Source organism: Gorilla gorilla, chromosome 5 (assembly GCF_029281585.2).
Source record: "Gorilla gorilla gorilla isolate KB3781 chromosome 5, NHGRI_mGorGor1-v2.1_pri, whole genome shotgun sequence".
Lineage (NCBI taxonomy): Eukaryota > Metazoa > Chordata > Mammalia > Primates > Hominidae > Gorilla > Gorilla gorilla.
In genome coordinates, this window is record NC_073229.2 from 45,092,554 (window position 1) to 45,112,072 (window position 19,519).

At 38.7% G+C, this 19,519-nt stretch overlaps 3 non-coding genes across 3 annotated transcripts; all 3 read left to right on the top strand.

Moving 5' to 3' along the window:
* Window positions 1–3,409: 3,409 nt before the first annotated feature.
* Window positions 3,410–3,491, top strand: TRNAS-AGA (transfer RNA serine (anticodon AGA)). The gene has a single exon. It is a non-coding gene; the product is annotated as a tRNA-Ser (tRNA).
* An 896-nt stretch (window positions 3,492–4,387) lies between these two features.
* Window positions 4,388–4,459, top strand: TRNAD-GUC (transfer RNA aspartic acid (anticodon GUC)). The gene has a single exon. It is a non-coding gene; the product is annotated as a tRNA-Asp (tRNA).
* Window positions 4,460–17,323: 12,864 nt separating this feature from the next.
* On the top strand, window positions 17,324–17,405 carry TRNAS-AGA (transfer RNA serine (anticodon AGA)). The gene has a single exon. It is a non-coding gene; the product is annotated as a tRNA-Ser (tRNA).
* Window positions 17,406–19,519: the final 2,114 nt, after the last annotated feature.

Below are 19,519 nucleotides of genomic sequence, written 5' to 3' on the forward strand. Positions count from 1 at the left end.
ATTTTAAGAGGGAAGAATAAGTGACGTTCAGTGGATTTTAAGAGGGAAGAATAAGTGACGTTCAGTGGATTTTTAAGGCAGTGAAACTATTCTGTATGATATTGTAATGGCGAATACATGTTGTTATACATTTGTTAAAACCCATAGAATATACAGCACAAAGAGTGAACCGTAATATAAACTATGGTCTTTAGTTAATAATAATTTATCAACATTGGCTCATCAATTTTAGCAAATGTACCACACTAGTGCAAGATGTTAATAATAGAGAAACCGGGGGAGGAGGGGAGAAGGAAGGAGTATACTGAAACTCTACTTTCTGCTCAATTTTTCTATAAACCTAAAACTGTTCCCAAAATTTTCTATTAAATTTAAAATATAAGAATGTTAAATATGCTTATGGTAAGGTCTCAGAAGGAAATTAATGACATGCAATTAGAAACTGAAGGAATGGTTATCTTGTTATAAAGTGGGAGAGACTTGGCTGAATTGTATTCTATATTTGGGTAGAAAACAGAATTTGTACATGATGAACTTGAATATTTAGTTAAGAAGACTTCCAAGTAAAATGTGGAATGTGCAACCTGGTTAGTTATTGCTGCTTATGGTGAAATGCATGAGGAAAGAAATAAACTGAGGAAGGAACTATTCAGCACAAAGGAACCACCACTCATGATTTGGAAAACTTTTAGCCATACCTTATACAAATGAGGCTTTCAATACATGTTGAGGACACAGAAAGATATAATTTTTGTCTTCAGTGACTTCTCTATATGTTGCCCAAAGTGGCCTCCAACTCCTGACCTCAAGCAATCCTCCCACCTCGGCCTTCCTAAATGCTGGGGTTACAGTCCATAAGCCACTGAACCCAGCCCTCAGAAACCTTTTGTGCTTAAAAAAATACCTCAGCAAAATACAAAGCAACTAGTGATATATTTGAACTGAAATTACTAATCAACTTTGGCTAGTTTTACTGTAACAATGACTAGGGACTGGCCACAGCTGCAATCTTACTTGTTTTACTGGGCTGAAAACAAAAACATAGTAGAATGGATCTCAGTAAAGGTAGAGAGTCAGGACTTAGTTGCAGGAAACAAAAACCAGTCCAGTTTCTACTTTAGCCCTAAATTGGAAACAAATCAAATGTCCTTCTATACTTAAAAAGGCAAATTGTCAGTTTTTCTTCAAATACAAGCAATACAAAGAAAATACATTTTTTTCTACAAAGAAAAAAAAATTAGCTAGGAGTGGTGGTACATGCTTCTATTCCTAGCTACTCTGGAGGCTGAGGCAGAATGATGGCTTGTGCCCAAGAGTTCAGGTTACAGTAAGCTATGATGGTGCCACTGCACTCCAGTCTGTGTGATAGAGTAAGACCCTGATTCTAAAATTTTTTTAAATTTCTTAAAAGAGATTTGATATTTCTTTTGTATCTAACTTTATTCAAAGCTGGAGTTGCAAATGATTTCATCAAAAAAAAATAAAGATATGCTTGATAAAAATATGTCCACCAAATAAAAAGGATGTGATATGCATGAACTATGAACAACAATCTATAGCACAACTTATATTTGTATGGACACCTGGCTACCCCATCAAACTGCTTCATGTCTATTCCCTCAAATTATGGTCTTCCATAAAACTAGTGAATTTCTTTTAGTCTTCTTTTGAGCCTGTAGGGGTGAGAGAATCTTTTTTCTCCCTTCTGGAGGTTGGATATTTGAGTCTGAGAAATAAAGCTGCTAGTAGACAGATTAACAGAAGAAAAGGCATACACATTTATTATGCGCATATGCACAGGGGTCCCAGAAAGTGTAAGTGAGACTCAAAGAAGGGGCAGATGGTTGAAGCTTAAATAGGACTTGGAGCTACATAAAGAAATAGGAGCTTGAAGGCTCCTGGAAGGTGGTGGCGAGAAGCAATGTGAGGGTCAGGGCATGAACAGCTCTGGGAACAAAGCTTGTCTTATTATACAGATAAAGTCTCTCAAGTAGCAGCCCTCAGAATAGGTGGTGAAGAAAAGAATTGAAGTCTGGCTGGGCGAGATGTCCCGGGCATGGAGACATTTAGTTTTCTCTCCTGGGATCTGAGTTAATCTTCTCTGGTTAATACAGATTCCAGGAGAGGGTTCATGACAATCTCTTTCCTTCTGGAGGAACTTCCGTAAGTCAAATAAGGGAAACTTCAGTGAAAGCCGCTCCCTGCCATTCAAGAAAGAAAGAGGATCAGGAGGCAGTGGGGCTGCGGAAGGTCAGAGAGACTTTGATTCTGAGGTTGCTTCTTTAGTTCAAAGTACTCAGCACTTCCAAGAGCCATACTTTGGGGTATCGTTTTCTGAGCTCTAACAAGGGTCCTCAGAAAATCTCTGTCTCTTCCCTTCCCGCTCTTCCTTCGTTTCTCCTCTTCCTCTTCCTCCTCTTCTTTCTCCTTCATCCTCTTCTTTCTACCTCCTGTCCCTCCTTCCTTTCTCTCTTCTCCTTTCTGGTCAGTTTCTTCTTTTCCTCTTCCTTCTTGTCCCTCTTCCTCATTTATCTACTTAGTCGACATGATTTCTTAGCTTGCGATTGTTTCCCTCTTTTCTTAGATTAGTATATGGTTCCAAGAAGTAGATGAAAGCCAATTACAATAATCTGTGCATCCGAAGGGCTCAGGGAAACTCCAGGACCGGCAGCTTTAGACTTCAAGACGGAAGCACAAGAGGAAAAGAAAACATACTGCGTGGGTTAGAGTTTGAGAGAAGGAGCGTCTGCCTTGGCCAAAAATCAAAGTAGGATCTTCCTTTTGATAGGTAACCTGGTTCTATGGGAACTCATGAACAATCTATAAATTTCTTTCTTAACCCAACTGAAGCGTGGAAGCGCATTGTGAAATGCAAAATGCCGTGCAAACGCGACCGGGTAGATATACTCCCTTGGGTTGGTGTGAGCGTAGAGACTTAGGGACCTCATCAGAGCAAGAAAGTGCAAGTAGGCTTTTCTGCATCATTTTCTGGCCCTCCAGTTCAGACACAAATCAAAAGTTAGTCCCTTCTTGAAAGCCATTAGCATTCATCAAGGAGCCTCAATGAGAGGAAGTTTCAAACAAAAACTAAATGTGTCAGGCCCAGATTTAGGGTGAGGGTCTGATTCCACTTCCTTGCGGGGTCAGTTTGGGTCCGGGTGAGAGAGGTACAGTGGTCTCTAGTTTTCTGGAAACGGTACTGCTGATAGGGCAAGGACTCCTTGCGGCTGACCCAGAGAGGTTGGCTTGTCTTATCCAACTTGCACTTCACGTCAGAGTTTCTAATGAACTCGCAGACTCCAGTTTCTTGCCCAGGAAACCATTTTTACCGTATTTTGTTCTTTTGACCTTTCCTTGTTAGCTGGTGTAAATTCTGTTTAAAGACGTGAAGGGCGCTTTCTCCATTCGTGTAGTCGTGGCCGAGTGGTTAAGGCGATGGACTAGAAATCCATTGGGGTCTCCCCGCGCAGGTTCGAATCCTGCCGACTACGCGATGTTTTACTGAGAACAGTTCTGCGAGGAAATAGGATCTCACATTTGTTTTCAATTTGGGAGTAAAGGAACTCGTGATAGAGCCTCTGCGTGCCACCTAACATAGCCTGAACTTTTGCCGACTTCGGGATGTTTTACTGAGAACAGAGAGGAAATACGATGTCATATTTGCTTTCAGTTTGGGAGTAAAGGAACTCGTAATAGAGCTTCTGCGTGCCACTTAACGCAGCCTGAACTTTTGCCGACTTCGGGATGTTTTACTGAGAACAGAGAGGAAATACGATGTCATATTTGCTTTCAGTTTGGGAGTAAAGGAACTCGTAATAGAGCTTCTGCGTGCCACTTAACGCAGCCTGAACTTTTGCCGACTTCGGGATGTTTTACTGAGAACAGAGAGGAATCGTATTTACTTCAGAGAGGAAATACGATGTCATATTTGCTTTCAGTTTGGGGGCGAGGGAACTCGTGATAAAGCTTCTGCGTGCCACTTGACGCATCCTGAACTTTAAAAATACATCTGCAGACTCTATCTATTTTACCTCAACGGAGCGCAGGTATTGGTCCCACCTCTGCTTTTTCTGTCTTTGAAACCAACCGATGCACCTTTCGGGATTTGTAACTCCTATGTTAGCTAGGGCTCCAACCATGGTTGAACATAGACGGAAACCAGTGCGTCACAAAGGAGGCTAGCGAGAGTTCTTTTTTAAAAGGGTCTGACAAAGCGTCCGAGGAATGAAGGAGGAACTGGAGAGGATTCGCGGTTGGGCGGAGACACTTTCGCTGAATTGCCTTGCGTATATTTGGTAGGGGAAACGTGTGACTACAGAGCAAAGAAAGATGGACAATAGCGAGTAACTTCACGGGGATTTCCTAAGAACGCTGCTTTCATGTCAATTCCTCGTTAGTATAGTGGTGAGTATCCCCGCCTGTCACGCGGGAGACCGGGGTTCGATTCCCCGACGGGGAGGAGGTATGAATTTTTTTAGAAAAGCACACTTCCGGTAAACACAGTCTCTAGTCTTCTGGGCAAATGTTGGGTTCTCTCTTTCTTTAGCAGAGTTCTTTCAAACCAACGAAATACTGATCGCAAAAACCATAAGCTGTAGAAATCATGAGGTTCTGTAATAGCAAGAAAATCTCCACTCTCCACTGTAATCTCCATCACAGTGGAGAAACCGGGTAGATACCATCTTAACCAAGTGATTGAATCAGTATTGGGACGAATCTACATTATATACCTTTTTTATAGGATGTGCTCATGAGAGCACAACGTCACTTTTGTGGTATTCTTGGCAAAAATATGTAATCTAAATCAGAAAACATCAGACAAACCCATATTGAGGGAGATTTTAACAAAATAACTGACTTGTACGCCTCAAAAACTGCAATTACTTTTGCATCAACCTAGTAACAGGCAAGCAGGGAGGAAAAATAAATAAATAAATAAACAAATAAATAAATAAAATAACAAAGTTACAGAACACAAAGAAAGGCTGACTAAATAGTCCACATTATAGAAGATCTTAAAGATATGACAGCAACATATGATCTGGAATTTTTATCTTAAAGGACATTATTGAAATAGTTGGTGAAATCTCAATAAAGTCTATAGATTTTATATTATGAATGTGAATTCCTGATTGTATTAATTGTTCTATGGTTATAGAACAAAATGTCTTTAAGAAAATTCACACCTATTTACAAAATACGTATTTAAGGGTAAGGGGAGGTATGTGTCTTCAAACTCACTGTCAAATAGTTCAGAAATGTAAATGTATGTATATATATGAGAGAGAGAAGGAAAAGAAAATATAGGAATATCCTTAATGTGCTAATATTGAGGGAATTGGGGTGAAGGGTGCTCAGGAATTATCTGTATTATTCATGTACTGTGTCTGTCAGTCTAAAATAATTTCAGAATGGAAAGTTAAAAGGAGAAAAGCCTAATAAAACTATAAATGAAAATATACGAATTAAAATGTAAAAGGGCAAATATACAATTTTGAACAATACATATGACAAGAGTGATGACTACATTAATGAATAGGAATTTAGAACTGATGAAGGAGTGGGATTCAAAATGTTATGAGTGAGCAAGAAAATTCATAACATGTGACAAAAGCTACATAAAGAGTGAATGCCTGAAACAACATTGTTTCGTAATGATTACATGTTGGAATACGAAAACAAATGGTACTAAATTTCAAAACAGCAACGACAATATAAAATGGAAAGGTATGGTGAAATCCAAATCATTCTAAGCTCCTTTATAATAAGGTAGGAATTAGAAGTGTACCTAGTATATACCCTCGACCAACGCTGAATGGATGAATATTAAAAGCAATATTTTTGTGAGCCATAATCAAAGCCAACAGCATTGCTTCTTTAATGAAAGAATACTCTTCCAGCATATAATAATACGTCTGATTTTGTTTTAAAAATACTTATTGGCCAGGCGAGGTGGCTCATGCCTCTAATCCAAGCACTTTGGGAGGCTGAGGCGGGTGGATCACCTGAGGTCTGGAGTTCGATACCAGCCTGGCCAACCTGCTGAAACTCCATCTCTACTAAAAATACAAAAATTAGCTGGGTGTGGTGGCGGGCACCTGTAATCCCAGCTACTCGGAGGCTGAGGCAGGAGAATCACTTGAACCCGGGAGGCGGAGGTTGCAGTGAACCAAGATTGCAGCATTGCACTCCAGCCTGGGCGACAGAGCAAGACTCTGTCTCCAAAAAAAAAAGAAGAAAAATAATAATTATTAACATTTTGTCATGAAATTTTGGCCATCAAATTTAAAAGTTAATATTATTGTGCAACACTTTCAGCCAATGGATTCTTCTTTTCGTTAACACTATTGCACAGTAGAGTGATTGATGCCCCATCCTTTTCACCTAACATTGAATCTCGTTTGTCTCTATTACTTCCTTTTAATCTATTATTTCTTTTTTAATCTAGAAGAAAAATGATTCTTCGTGGATAAGAACTATAAAGCAATTGTTTTGTTTGTTTGTTTGTTTCTGGCTTTTTTTTTTTTTTTTTTTGAGACAGATTCTCGCTCTATCGCCCAAGCTGCTGTGCAATGGCGCAATCTTGGCTCACCACAACCTCTGCCTCCTGAGTTCAAGCCATTCTCCTGGCTCAGCTTCCCGAGTAGCTGGGATTGCAGGCGTGTATTTTGAGTAGAGACAGGGTTTCGCCATGTTGGCCAGGCTGGTCTTGAACTCCTGACCTCGTGATCCACCTGCCTCAGCCTCCCAAAATGCTGGGATTACAGGTGTGAGCCACCAAGCCCGATTTAAAGCAACTGTTTGAAGGCACTGATAAGCTGTCAACCCAGGCAAGGCTTGACAAACTACAATCCTTGAGAGAAGGGAAGCACATTATATGAGTTTGCACATTTGAAAGTGCTTTCCTCCTGAAGGTGTGTCCCGTATTGCACCATTGTGGAATAGACCTCATGTGGAAAGAGGCAGTTGTGCTGGACTAAGGAGATACTGGTCAGAGTTTGGGGCTACCAACGTGCATAGAACTTGATGATCAAAATTCAAGTGATGAGGGAACCACAGAGAAAGATCTCAAATTTGTGTTATAAATTCTCCTTATATTACTGGCTAATTCCTAAGTTGTACCTACACAGGAAGATGTTCCAGTACAGGAAAGAGCAACTGGAAGGCTAATGATCTGTAGAGATCCAGTAGCTGCATGGTTCTAGGGAGACAGAGGTTGATGATCATGCCTCTCCCAGTTGGAGCCCCATTGGTAAAATGGCTGTTGTTTTGAGACTTCAGAAATACTAACCCTTAGCACTAAGTGATAAACCTTTAAAGTAAGGACCACATAAAAGGAGTAAGGCTATGCCTTCACAGCAAGGAAAAACTAAACTAGACAAATTGTAACAAAGCTTCAGTCTTTGTTGTATCCCGGAAAAACTACCAGAAGACTCTGAATGTTTGGAAATAAAGCAGTTTGTGTCCTACACTCTACAGGTCAAAGAAGAAAACACAATATAAATTTTTAAATGTTTTAAGCTGAAAGATAATGAAAATAAGACGTATCATAATTTGTCTAATGCATCTAAAGCTGTTTATAGAGAACAATTTTTACTTTTAACTACACGTATTACAACAATAGAAAGATTGAAAATCAGTGATCCATCTCAAGAGACTATAAAAAGCCAGCAATTTAAATGCAAAAAGTACAAGGAGCTATTAAAAATAAGTGCAGAAATCAATAAAATGGAAAGCAAACATACATCACAGAATATCAACAAAGTAAAAGTTTGGTTCTTTGAAAAGATTGATAAAATGAATGTACCCTGAATAAGACTGATTTTAAAAAGAGGGTAAGATAACACATGAATACTAGCATTGGGAATGAAACAGATTATATGTGTGTGTGTGTGTGTGTGTATATATATACATGCACACATATATACACCCTAAAGATATTTTAAAAACGAAAGAGGTATTATAAATGTGTTTATGTCAATATATGTGAAATATTTGATGAAATAGATACATTCCTTGAAAAACACAATATGGCCGGGTGCAGTGGATCACGCCTGTAATCCTAGCACTTCGGGAGACCGAGGCAGGTGGATCACCTGAGGTCAGGAGTTTGAGACCAGCCTGGCCAACATGGTGAAACCCTGTCTCTACTAAAAATACAAAAATGAGCCAGGCGTGGTGGCACATGCCTGTAATCCCAGCTACTCTGGAGGCTGAGGCACAAGAATTGCTTGAACCCAGGAGGCGGAGGTTGCAGTGAGCCAAGATCGCGCCACTGCATTCCAGCCTGGGCCACAGAGTGAGACTCCGTCTCAAAAAAAAAAAAAAAGAAAGAAAGAAAAAAAGAAAAAAAGACAAACAATATGCCACAACTGACACCAAAAGCAATAGGAAATCTTTATTGCCCTGTACTTATTGGAAAAATGAAATCCATAATTTAAAGAGCCACTCATATGCACCTCCAGGCGTAGGTAGATTCACTTGTGAATTCCCACATACAAGTAAGAGATAAATAATATCAGTCTTTCAGAAAGCTATTCAGAGAACTGAAAAAGAGAAAACAATGTTCAGCTAATTTAACTACACAGACATAATTCTGATACCAAAACCCAGAAAGAGAGTACAAGAACAGAATATTACAAGCCAATATTTCTTTTAAACATAGACTCAAAACTTTTTACCAAAATATTAGCAAAGCAAATAAAGCATATTATTTTAAAAGTCAAAACATTATATTCAAATCAGATTTACTCTAGAAATGGAAATTTGGTTTAACTTTTTAAAATGTAATTTGCCACATTAATAGAATAAATATAAAAACCAAATTTTCATCTTAGTAGACATAGACTAAGCATTTGATAAAATTCAATAATTCATGTTTAAAAACTCTCAAAATGAGAATAAAGGGGAATTTCTTTAGTCTAATAAATCTTAACTACAAAACACCTACGATGAACCTGAGTTTGGGAACATGACAAGAATGCCCACGATTATCACTTCTATTCAATACTATGGTGGCAATAGTAGCTACTGCAGTAAAATAAGAAAAATAAATGATTGATATTAATATTGGGAAATACAGCCTTCATTATTAGAACTTGATTATGAGTGTACAAAACTGAGAAGAATCTAAAAAATGATTGGAATTAGTAAATTTAGCATGTTACTGACTTCATGGTCAACATACAAAATATCAAATATACTCACATATACTAGCAACAAACAAATGAAAAATGAAATTTTAAAAAGTCAGATTTTGAGGATGAGTGCAGTGGCTCCCACCTGTAATCCCAGCACTTTGGGAGGCAGAGGCAGGAAAATCTCTTGAGCCTAGGAGTTTGAGACTAGACAATATAGTGAGAGCCTATCTCTACAAAAACATTGTTTATAAAAATTAGCCAGGTGTGGTGGTGCACATTTGTGGTCTCAGCTACTTGGGAGGCTGAGGTAAGAGGATCGCTTGAACCTGGAAGGTCAAGGGTGCAGTAAGCCATGACCATGTCACTACACTCCAGCGTGGGTGACAAAGTGAGATACTGTTTCACAAAACAACAACAAAAAGTTCCATTTACAACAGCATTAATACATGTAAAAAAGTGTGCAAAAAAACTATAATAAAAACTAAAAAACATTACTGGGATAAATTAAAGAAGACTTAAATAAATGAAGTGATGTATCAGGTTTATAATTAGGAAGATTTAATATTGTTAGGATATTAATTTTTCCTAAATTGATCAATAGATTCAATGAAATCCCAATCAAAATACCAGCATGTATTTTTGTGGAAATTAAGTATATTTTTGTAAATGCAAAGGAATTTGAAAAATCATGTCAATATTGTAGAAGATTAACTAAGCTTGAAAACTTATGCTGCCAATTTACAAAATACATAGGTCAATTCAGTCAAGTAAGAATGATCTTTTTAATCACATAGAGTAAAAATAAACCTTGACCCCTATGTCACATTATAAACAAAATTATTTTATTATATAATAGACATCAATGTGATAGAAAAAAAGATAAAATTTCTAGAAGAAAACACAGTAGAACATCTTCATGATCTTAGGCTAGGCAAAGATTTCTCAAACAGTACATTAGGAACATAAATCATAAAATAAGATGCATTGGGCTTATTTTAAATAAGGGATGTATTGGCTGCAAAAGACAGCATTAAAAGAGTGAAAACACAGCCAAGGAATGGAAACGGCATTTACAATATCTATATCTGTATCTGTATCTATATCTATATCTATATCTGAAGCCATCAAATAATTAATATCTAGATTAATATCCTATATAGCCTAGGCTGGTCTCTAACTTCTGGGCTCACAAGATCCACCTGCCTCAGCCTCCCGAAGTGCTGGGATTACAGGCAGGAACCACTGCACCAGGCCCAATCTGTTTTGTTTGTTTGTTTGTTTGTTTTTGAGATAGAGTCCCACCCTGTTGCTAAAGCTGGAGTGCAATGGTGTGATCTTGGCTCACTGAAACCTCCGCCTCTTGGATTCAAACAATTCTCCTCCCTCAGCCTCCCCTGTAGCTGGGATTACAGGCATATACCACCACACCCAGCTAAGTTTTGTATTTTTAGTAGAGACAGGGTTTCACAATGTTAGCCAGGCTGGTCTCGAACTCCTGACCTCAAATGATCTCCCTGCCTCAGCCTCCCAAAGTGCTGGGATTAAAGGCATGTGCCACTGTGCCCGGCCTAAACATTTATTCCAATCACTGTACGCAACTCTTTCACTTTTTTTTTTTTTTTTTTTGAGTCTCCCTCTGTTGACAGGCTAGAGTGCAGTGGTGTGATCTTGTCTCACTGCAACCTCTGCCTCCCGGGTTCAAGCTGTTCTCCTGCCTCAGCCTCCCGAGTAGCTGGGACTACAGGCGCACGCCACTATGCCCAGCTAATATTTTGTATTTTTAGTAGAGATAGGGTTTCACCATGTTGACCAGGCTGGTCTCGAACACCTGACCTCAGGTGATCCGCCCGCCTTGACCTCCAAAATGCTGAGATTACAGGCATGTGCCACCGCGCCCAGCCAAACTTTTAATTTTTAATTTTCACTTGTTTGTTTTTAATATACAAATACATTTGAATTTTTGTATCTTGATCATGAAACCAGCTACCATGCTAATTCTTTTATTAATTCCAACTTTCAGATTTTTCGTTTTACTTTAGCCTCGAGAAAACCCTTTGTTGGCCGGGCGTGGTAGGTCACACCTGTAATCCCAGCACTTTGGGAGGCTGAGGCGGGCGGATCATCTGAGGTCAGGAGTTCGAGACCAGCATGGACAGCATAGTGAAACCCTGTCTCTACCAAACATACAAAAGTTAGCTGGGCATGGTGGCGGACCCCTGCAATCCCAGCTATTCAGGGGGGTGAGGCAGGAGAATCACTTGAACCCGGGAGACGGAGGCTGCAGTGAGCCGAGATCATGCCACTGCACTCCAGCCTGGGTGACAGAGCAAGACCCTGTCTCAAAAAAAAAACAAAAACAAAAAACAAACAAACAAAACCTTTATTATGTCTTGTAATACACATCTATTAATGAGATATTGCCTCAACTTTTGTTTGACTTAAATTATCTTTATTTTTCACCAGTCAGATCACATTAGGGCCCACCTTAATGGTCTCATTTAAACTCAGTCACTTCTTTAAAGGTTCCATCTCCACATACAGTCATATTCTGAGGTACTGGGGGTTAGGACTTCAACAGGTAAATTCTGAGGGGACACAATTCAACCTATAACACCTTCAGACAAAGCAGGCAAACACTATGCAAAAATGGCTTCATTGCTGAAATCTTAAAACGTTAAGGAAGATCTAATATACACATACTCTTACGGAAAATAGAAAAAATGAAAACTCTTCACAATTCTTTTTATAGGGCCAGCATAATCTTCATACTAAAACCTGACAAGGAATTACTAAAGAAGAAATTACAAGTCAATCTTTGTGTTAAACATTCTAGATATAAAACCACTAAAGATGGTAAGAGCAATCAGACCCAGTAATATGCAGAAAGAACAGTCAAATGTTAAGCTGTAATGTGTGTTTCAGTAACACGAATTTTTTAATATAAAAAATCAATCACTTTAAATTTACCACAAAGTATAAGAGAAAAAACCAAATAATCATATCAGTAGATGCAGTAAAAGTATGTGACAAAATTCAACACCATGTTGGTTAAAAAAAAAAAAGCAATCTATGTATAGAAAGGAAATTTCTTAATCCCAGAATGCATATATATACAAAATCCTACATTTAATAGCCTAATTATAGTAAATATTTAACACTTTCTCCCAGATATTGGGACCAAGACAAGCATGACCACTATCACCACTGCTATTCAACATTGTATTGGGGATCTTAGGCCATTACATAAGACAAAGTATTAAAAGATATTAAAATTGAAATGAAGAAATAGGACTGCCATCATTGGCAGATAATGTATTTATGTATTTGAAAAATCTCTAAAATCTACAAATCATTAGAATCATTAAGTGAAAATAAGTTTGCTGGGTACAAAAACCAATATTCAAATATATGTTGTATTCATATATACTTTGAAAAAATAGACAATACATTTTAAAACTGTGATTTACAATATCAAGAACACTATCAATAACCTAATAATAAATACAATAATAAATGTAATAAAAATATGTGAGTGGTACATTAATAGCTACAAATCACTGTGCACAGAAGTTTTTAAATATCAAAATAAGTGGAGGGATATAACGTATTCATTGATTGAAAGGCTCAGATTCAATGTAATTGAAATAAAATATTGAAACAGGACTTTTGGTAGAATTGACAAGTTGTTTCTACAACACATGTGCAACTGGAAAGGACCTAGAATCACCAAGGAAATCTTTCAGAGGAAGAGCAAATCTGAAGGACTTTCACTACCACATAATGAGATTTATTTTATTCTGAAGATACACTGATTAAGAAAGAGTGTTACTGACATAAAGATAGAGACCAGTGAAACAAAATGGATCTACCTATGTAAAACCACATACAATGCAATTCAACCAGGGAAAGAGAGATTTTTCCAAAGGTGGTGCTGAATCAACTGGATATACAAAGGAAGACAATGTGGGCACTGACGTCTTCCTTAAATTATTCCCTAAAAAAATTCAAGATAGATTAAAAATCCAAATGTTCAAGTTAAAACAATAAAAGTTATAAAGGAAAACAATGAACTATCTTCATGAACTTTGGGTTGGCAAATACTTCCTGTTTAATAAGCACAAAAAGCAATAACTATAAAAGAAACAGATTGATAAACTGACTTTCTTTTAGACTTCAGAACTTCAGTCATCCAAAGACACCATCAACAATGTAAAAAGGCAAAGCACAGAATAGAAGAAGATATTTGTAATACATATTTATGACAAAGGATTCATGTCTAGTGTGATGGTTAATACTGAGTGTCGATTTGATTGGATTGAAGGATGCAATATTGATCCTGGGTGTGTCTGTAAGGGTGTTGCCAAAGGAGATTAACATTTGAGTCACTGGGCTGGGGAAGGCAGACCCACCGTTAATTGGGTGGGCACCATCTAATTAGCCACCAGCGAATATAAAGCAGGCAGAAAAACTTGAAGGGACGAGATGGGCCTAGCCCATCAGCCCACATCTTTCTCCCATGCTGGATGCTTCCTGCCCTGGAACATGTGAAAATGGACTAATACACCAGTCTGTTACACTGGGTCCTCTTTCAAGGACAGTGAAAGTTCCCCCTCAGTGCAATACTGACATTATTACTTTTAATCCTCTGGGAAGGCCCTCTATTTTGGCAAAACATTTCAGCCTCAACATCTGTACAGGGTATAGTAGATTGGTAGTAACCATCTCCATCTCCTTCAAGTGAGCCTTCCTAGACCAGAGGCTAGAGAGAACAACATTTCTCCAACTCTTGCAGTTAGGGTTCTGGGTGTGATTTAAGCTTTGCCTCAGGATTTTCAAATATGGAAATAAGGAGCCTTCTGTTTCTGTTTTTTATGTTCACAAGCATTGTCATGGACTCGAGGTTTTCTGCAGAGGAACACAACATAAGGAGCATCAGTTTGCTCATTCACATCTGGGAGGCATGCTGTGCTCTGCAAAATGTGATTCTCAAAGTATGGTTCCCAGACCAGTAGCAACAGAATTTGGCAACTTGTTTAGAAATGTAAATTGCTTTCTGACTGCTCTGTGTTTTCTTTGAGCCTGTATTTGTCTATTTGGCATCCATTGATCCATTTGGCATCGTTGATCAGAGGGGCCAAACTATAGCCAAAGTTATTTACTTCTCCTGCTATCCAGAGCCCATACTTTGAATGACCTCCTTTATCTAACTCACACACTAAGCCAATATTTCCCCTGGGGTAAGTCAACTAAGGGCCAAATATCAGACAACCAGGGACAGCCTCTATATCCAAAGCCTGCCAGAATTATTCAAACTAGCCAATTCTAAACTGTTTACCCTGATCTGCCCTGCCTTTCCCATGGAAACCCCAACAAAGACTTTAATTTATACCTTCCTTTTCACTCCTTTCTGCCTCCTGGGTGACACTGGTACTTCCCAATGTGGCCCTGCGTGGTGTGCTGCACTTCTTGTTTCTGGGGAAACTGTGAATAACATTATAATTTTCTTTCAATGGCATTGACCTCTCTGTCTTCACTCCATCATCTTTATAAATTAAGACCTGGGCACAAATCACTGACAGACTTACCTGAAATGAACAATTCTAGTGAAAGCATCTTGAGTTCCTACTTTCTTGATTGTGGGAACAACAACAGCCTCGATGGAGACTATTTCTTCGAGGTTATTTCGGGAACAATTCCTGCAGAATCAAATTAGAACTGATACCTTCCTCCATCCCTCTCTTCTAAAAATTTTGTAAGCCTCTATATTCTTTATTAATCCTGTTTTATTTAAAATAGTTTGAGAGGTTTTGATTCTTAGGTACAGTTTTTTTATTATTTAGTTTGGCCGGGCACAGTGGCTCATGCCTATAATCTCAGCACTTTGGGAGGCTGAGGCAGATGGATCACCTGAGGTCAGGAATTCAAGGCCAGCCTGGCCAACATGGTGAAACCCCGTCTCTACTAAAAATACAAAAATTAGCTGGGCGTGGTGGCGTGTGCCTGTAATCCCAGTTACTCGTAGGGCTGAGGCAGAAGAATCCTTTGAACCTAGGAGGCGGAGATTGTGCCACTGCACTACAGCCTAGGCAACAGAGTGAGACTCCATCTCAAAAATAAAATAAATAAATCAATTAATTAATTTAATTAATTTTTTTTTTGTAGAGATGAGAGTCTTGCTTCGTTGCCCAGGCTGTTGCCCAGGTTGGTCTTGGATGCCTGGCCTCAAGTGATCCTCCCACCTCGGCCTCCCAAAGTGCTGCAATTACATATGTGAGCCACCACACCTTGCCTAAGTACATTTTTAGTTGACATATAACACAATATTGATACAGAAAGGTATCTGTATCATAATTATACAGCTCAAGAAATTTCACAAAGTGAACACAGCTATGAACCCAGAACTCAGACTGAGAAATAGAACCATTCCCACGATCTCCAACAAGTCTCTTCATGGCCTTTCTCAGTGTAATTACCTTCAACAATCACCTTCCTGATTTCTAACACCACAGATTAGTTTGTTTTGAGCTACAGTACATATGAACAAAAGCATGTATGCCTTTGTGTATGGCATCACTTCAATATTATGTTTGTGAGATTCTTCCAATTTGTGTGTAATTGAAAATTCTTTGTTCTTATTGCTCTACTGTTCCTTTGTATGAAAAACAACTATATTTTCTATTGTTGATGGACTTTGGACTGTTTTCAGTTTGGGACTAAAATGTCTAGAATAGTTTTGTTTCCTACAAGTGAACGCGGATTCATTTGTTTTACCTGAATCTATTCTGCCATGCTTTGGTCCACACATATGAATGAGGAGAAAAAAAAAAAAACGATAGAAGCTATCACAAGTCTCTGTTCAGTTTATTCTAAGCAAAACAAGAATTGATTCAATAAATTCAGTTCATATTAATATTAATCACAGCAAGTTTCCTTTTTTAATGATTTTTTTAAGCCTGAAAAGTCTGTTATTTCTTCAGTATTTAACTCCCTTCAAACTAGAGTTCTGAAGGAATCTAATTAAAATGTTATATGCTTGTTAAAATGTGTAGACCAAATAAAAGGCATATGATATGACTATGGAAACACCTTCTATCACAACTTATATTTTCCTTTAAATTTGTATTTAGTCATTTCATAACTTGACACGATTTTTAAAGGAGGTTTATGTGACTGATACTTATTTTAACAAGAAAGTTTAAATAACAGACTCCTCAGTTAAACACGGACTCTGGTTCTCTTACTCCAAACTCAGCTTAATACTCCCCTCAGAGCAGACTCCCTTTCGTTAAACCATGGGATTTCTTATAGTTGGTTTTATTAATATTTCCATAGCAAAGCAATATTTCTTCACTCCCCCTTACCCTGCCTTCACTCTTCTCTTCACCCCACTCCTCTCCTTCGTTCAGATGTCACAATAGACCCCTCTGTCATCGTTCTCTTCTCCTCCTCTGCCCACTCTCCCTTTTCTCCTCTTCCTCTACCTCTCTTTCTTCTTTAGAAAATTAGATTAAGATTCTCTAAGCGGGGTAGACAAAATCACTCTTAGGTCTTAGGAAAACACTGTTATTGAGATATTAAGGTCAAAATGTAAGAGGGAGAAAAAGAAAACTTGCTGAGTTGACTAAATTTAGGGCAACGCGGGAAGCGCTTGTGTCGGCCAAAACTCAAACCAGATTCTGAGCCTAAAAGACTTAATGTCACAACGAAGGGACACAGAGGAGACTTTTCCACATAATTTTTCGCTCCCACCACCTAAGACACAAATCAGCGGAAGCGATTCCTTGCCTGGAATCCCCTACGAACACCGTCATTCACCGAGGAGCTTTGGGCTCCTGGAAGTCAGAACATCCCGGATCAGAGGAGAGTTGGCCATGACTCCCCGTCGGTACCGGCTAGGTGTGGTGCCAGCGATGGCGAGTACAGAAGCCTGGCCGGTCCCGGGGCAGGCAGGCGCTCGCTGGATGTTATTCGACTGACTGGATATTTGCTGGAAACGTTAATGCTTATGCGATGAGGACTCTCTCTAATTGCAGGGCGCTCAATTACCAAGGATATCCTGACTTCCTTTCCTAGAATTCTCATTTCACCTTAGCATTTCCAAAAAACTCACCAAAGACAGAAGTTTGCACACGTCACCTGACACGTGATTTCACCAATCTATCAAAGGCTGAAGTTTCACAGCTGTAGTCGTGGCCGAGTGGTTAAGGCGATGGACTAGAAATCCATTGGGGTCTCCCCGCGCAGGTTCGAATCCTGCCGACTACGGGCTGATTTTTGCTCCCAGTGAGCTAACTTAATTAACCCATCCGTTTGACAGTGTGAAATTACCTAACAAGGAAATCCTTACCACCCATTTCCTACCACAAGGGTGCAAACTTCTTGACTTGACTTGTCCAGATGCCTCGCTCATTCAAACCTCTACTGCCACTGGGTTCCCATCGTGCCAGTGATCCCAACATAACTTCTTATTTGCCTAAAAATAAGCAATATTTTCTATGAGCAAAACGCAGGTCTTGGCGATGCTGCCTCATTTCCTGTCTTCGAACCCCCTGCCTCGAATTTCCCTCACGGAATTGCGCCCGGGAAGAAAACGAATGTTTATATTCATAAGGTGTCTCTCATCTTTGTGTTCACAAATATGTCTCACTTGGAAAAGTAGGGCTGGGCGCGGTGGCTTACGCCTCTAATCCTAGCACTTTGGGAGGTCGAGGTGGGCGGATCGCTTGAGGCCAGTTCAAGACCAGCCTGGCCAACATGGCGAAACCCCATCTCCACTAAAAATACAAAACTTAGCCAGGCGTGGTGGCGCGCGCCTGTAATCCCAGCTACTTGGGAGGCTGAGGCAGGAGAATCGCTTGAACCCGGGAGGTGGAGATTACAGTGAGCCAAGATTGCACCACGGCACTCCAGCCTGGGCAACATAGCGAGACTCTCTCAGAAAAAAAAAAAAAAGGTAGGTCCCCTCAATCCCTCAATTTGAATTTGTCTGCTATTTCCTCCGAGTTATATTCAGATTATTTTGGCAGCAATACCACAGAAGTGAAGCAAGGTCCTTTACCATTCTTCAAATCCAGTGGCACATGATGTTAATTCGTACTGATACTCGTATGTTAACTGTGATGAATTAAGATGATGTCTATTAAGTTTCTCCACTGTCAACTTACCTTTTGTATTACTCATTACGTGATTTATGCAGCTTACTTATTTTGCATTATATTTGGTTATTTTGAAAAGCATAAGTTAAAGGAAGAAGAAATTGAAGAAGTGCATTGAATTCTGAATGTTAAATCAGCTTTTCTGTGAAGCCACCGTTGAAGTCTGTAATCAAGGAATACCCTTCTTGCATATAAAATAAATCTGAAATGTTAATCAACATTTTAATTTAATTTTTAATTATTACCATTATGTTATTTAAATGTTAGTGTTTAAAATGTAAAATATTGATATTGATATTATTGTGCAGCAGAGTTATGCACAATTATTTCTTCAGTCACTCTACCTCACATTTGAAATAATACATAGATGCTCACTTTCAGCTATAATTGAACATCATTTGTCTGTTTCTTCTTTTCTTTACTGACCATATCCAAAATGTGTATATGCATAAGTGGAAATTAAAATTAAAATATTCCATTCCCAATAGCAGCAAAAATTTTAAAGTTTGACAATAAATCTAACTGCCAGGCATAGTGGCTCACACCTGTAATCCCAGCACTTTGGGAGGCCGAGGGGTTGGATCACGAGGTCAGGAGTTCAAGACCAGCCTGACCAACATGGTGAAATCCTGTCTGTACTAAAAATACAAAAATTAACCGGGTGCGATGGCATGCACCTGTAGTCCCAGCTACTCGGGAGGTTGAGGGAGGAGAATCACTTGAACCCGGGAGGTGGAGGTTGCAGTGAGCGGAGATCATGCCATTGCACTCCAGCCTGGGCGACAGGGCGAGACTCTGTCTCAAAAAAAAAAATAAATAAATAAAATAAAATAAAAATAAATCTAGCAAGATACGCAAGAAATCTACACTTAAAACTATAAAACGTTGCTGGTGGAAATTAAATGGAGGAAGTGGAGGAAAAATAACATGTATGTCTTGTTAGACTCAATTTCATCAAGATGAAAACTATTTCCAAATTAATCAATAGGTTCAATGAATCCTAGTCAAGTTCTGAGCCTGTATTTTTTAAAGTTTAACTAGCAGTTTCAAAAATATATTTAAAAGGTAAAGCAAGTTTAGAAAACAAGAAAATCTCTAGTTTACAGATTCAAAGAAAAGAAAAAATAGAAAAAAACAAGAAAAGATTAAAGAAGATAGCAAAGTTGGAGGACTTATACAACATGTATATCATGACTTATTGCAAACCTACAATTAAGCGTTATT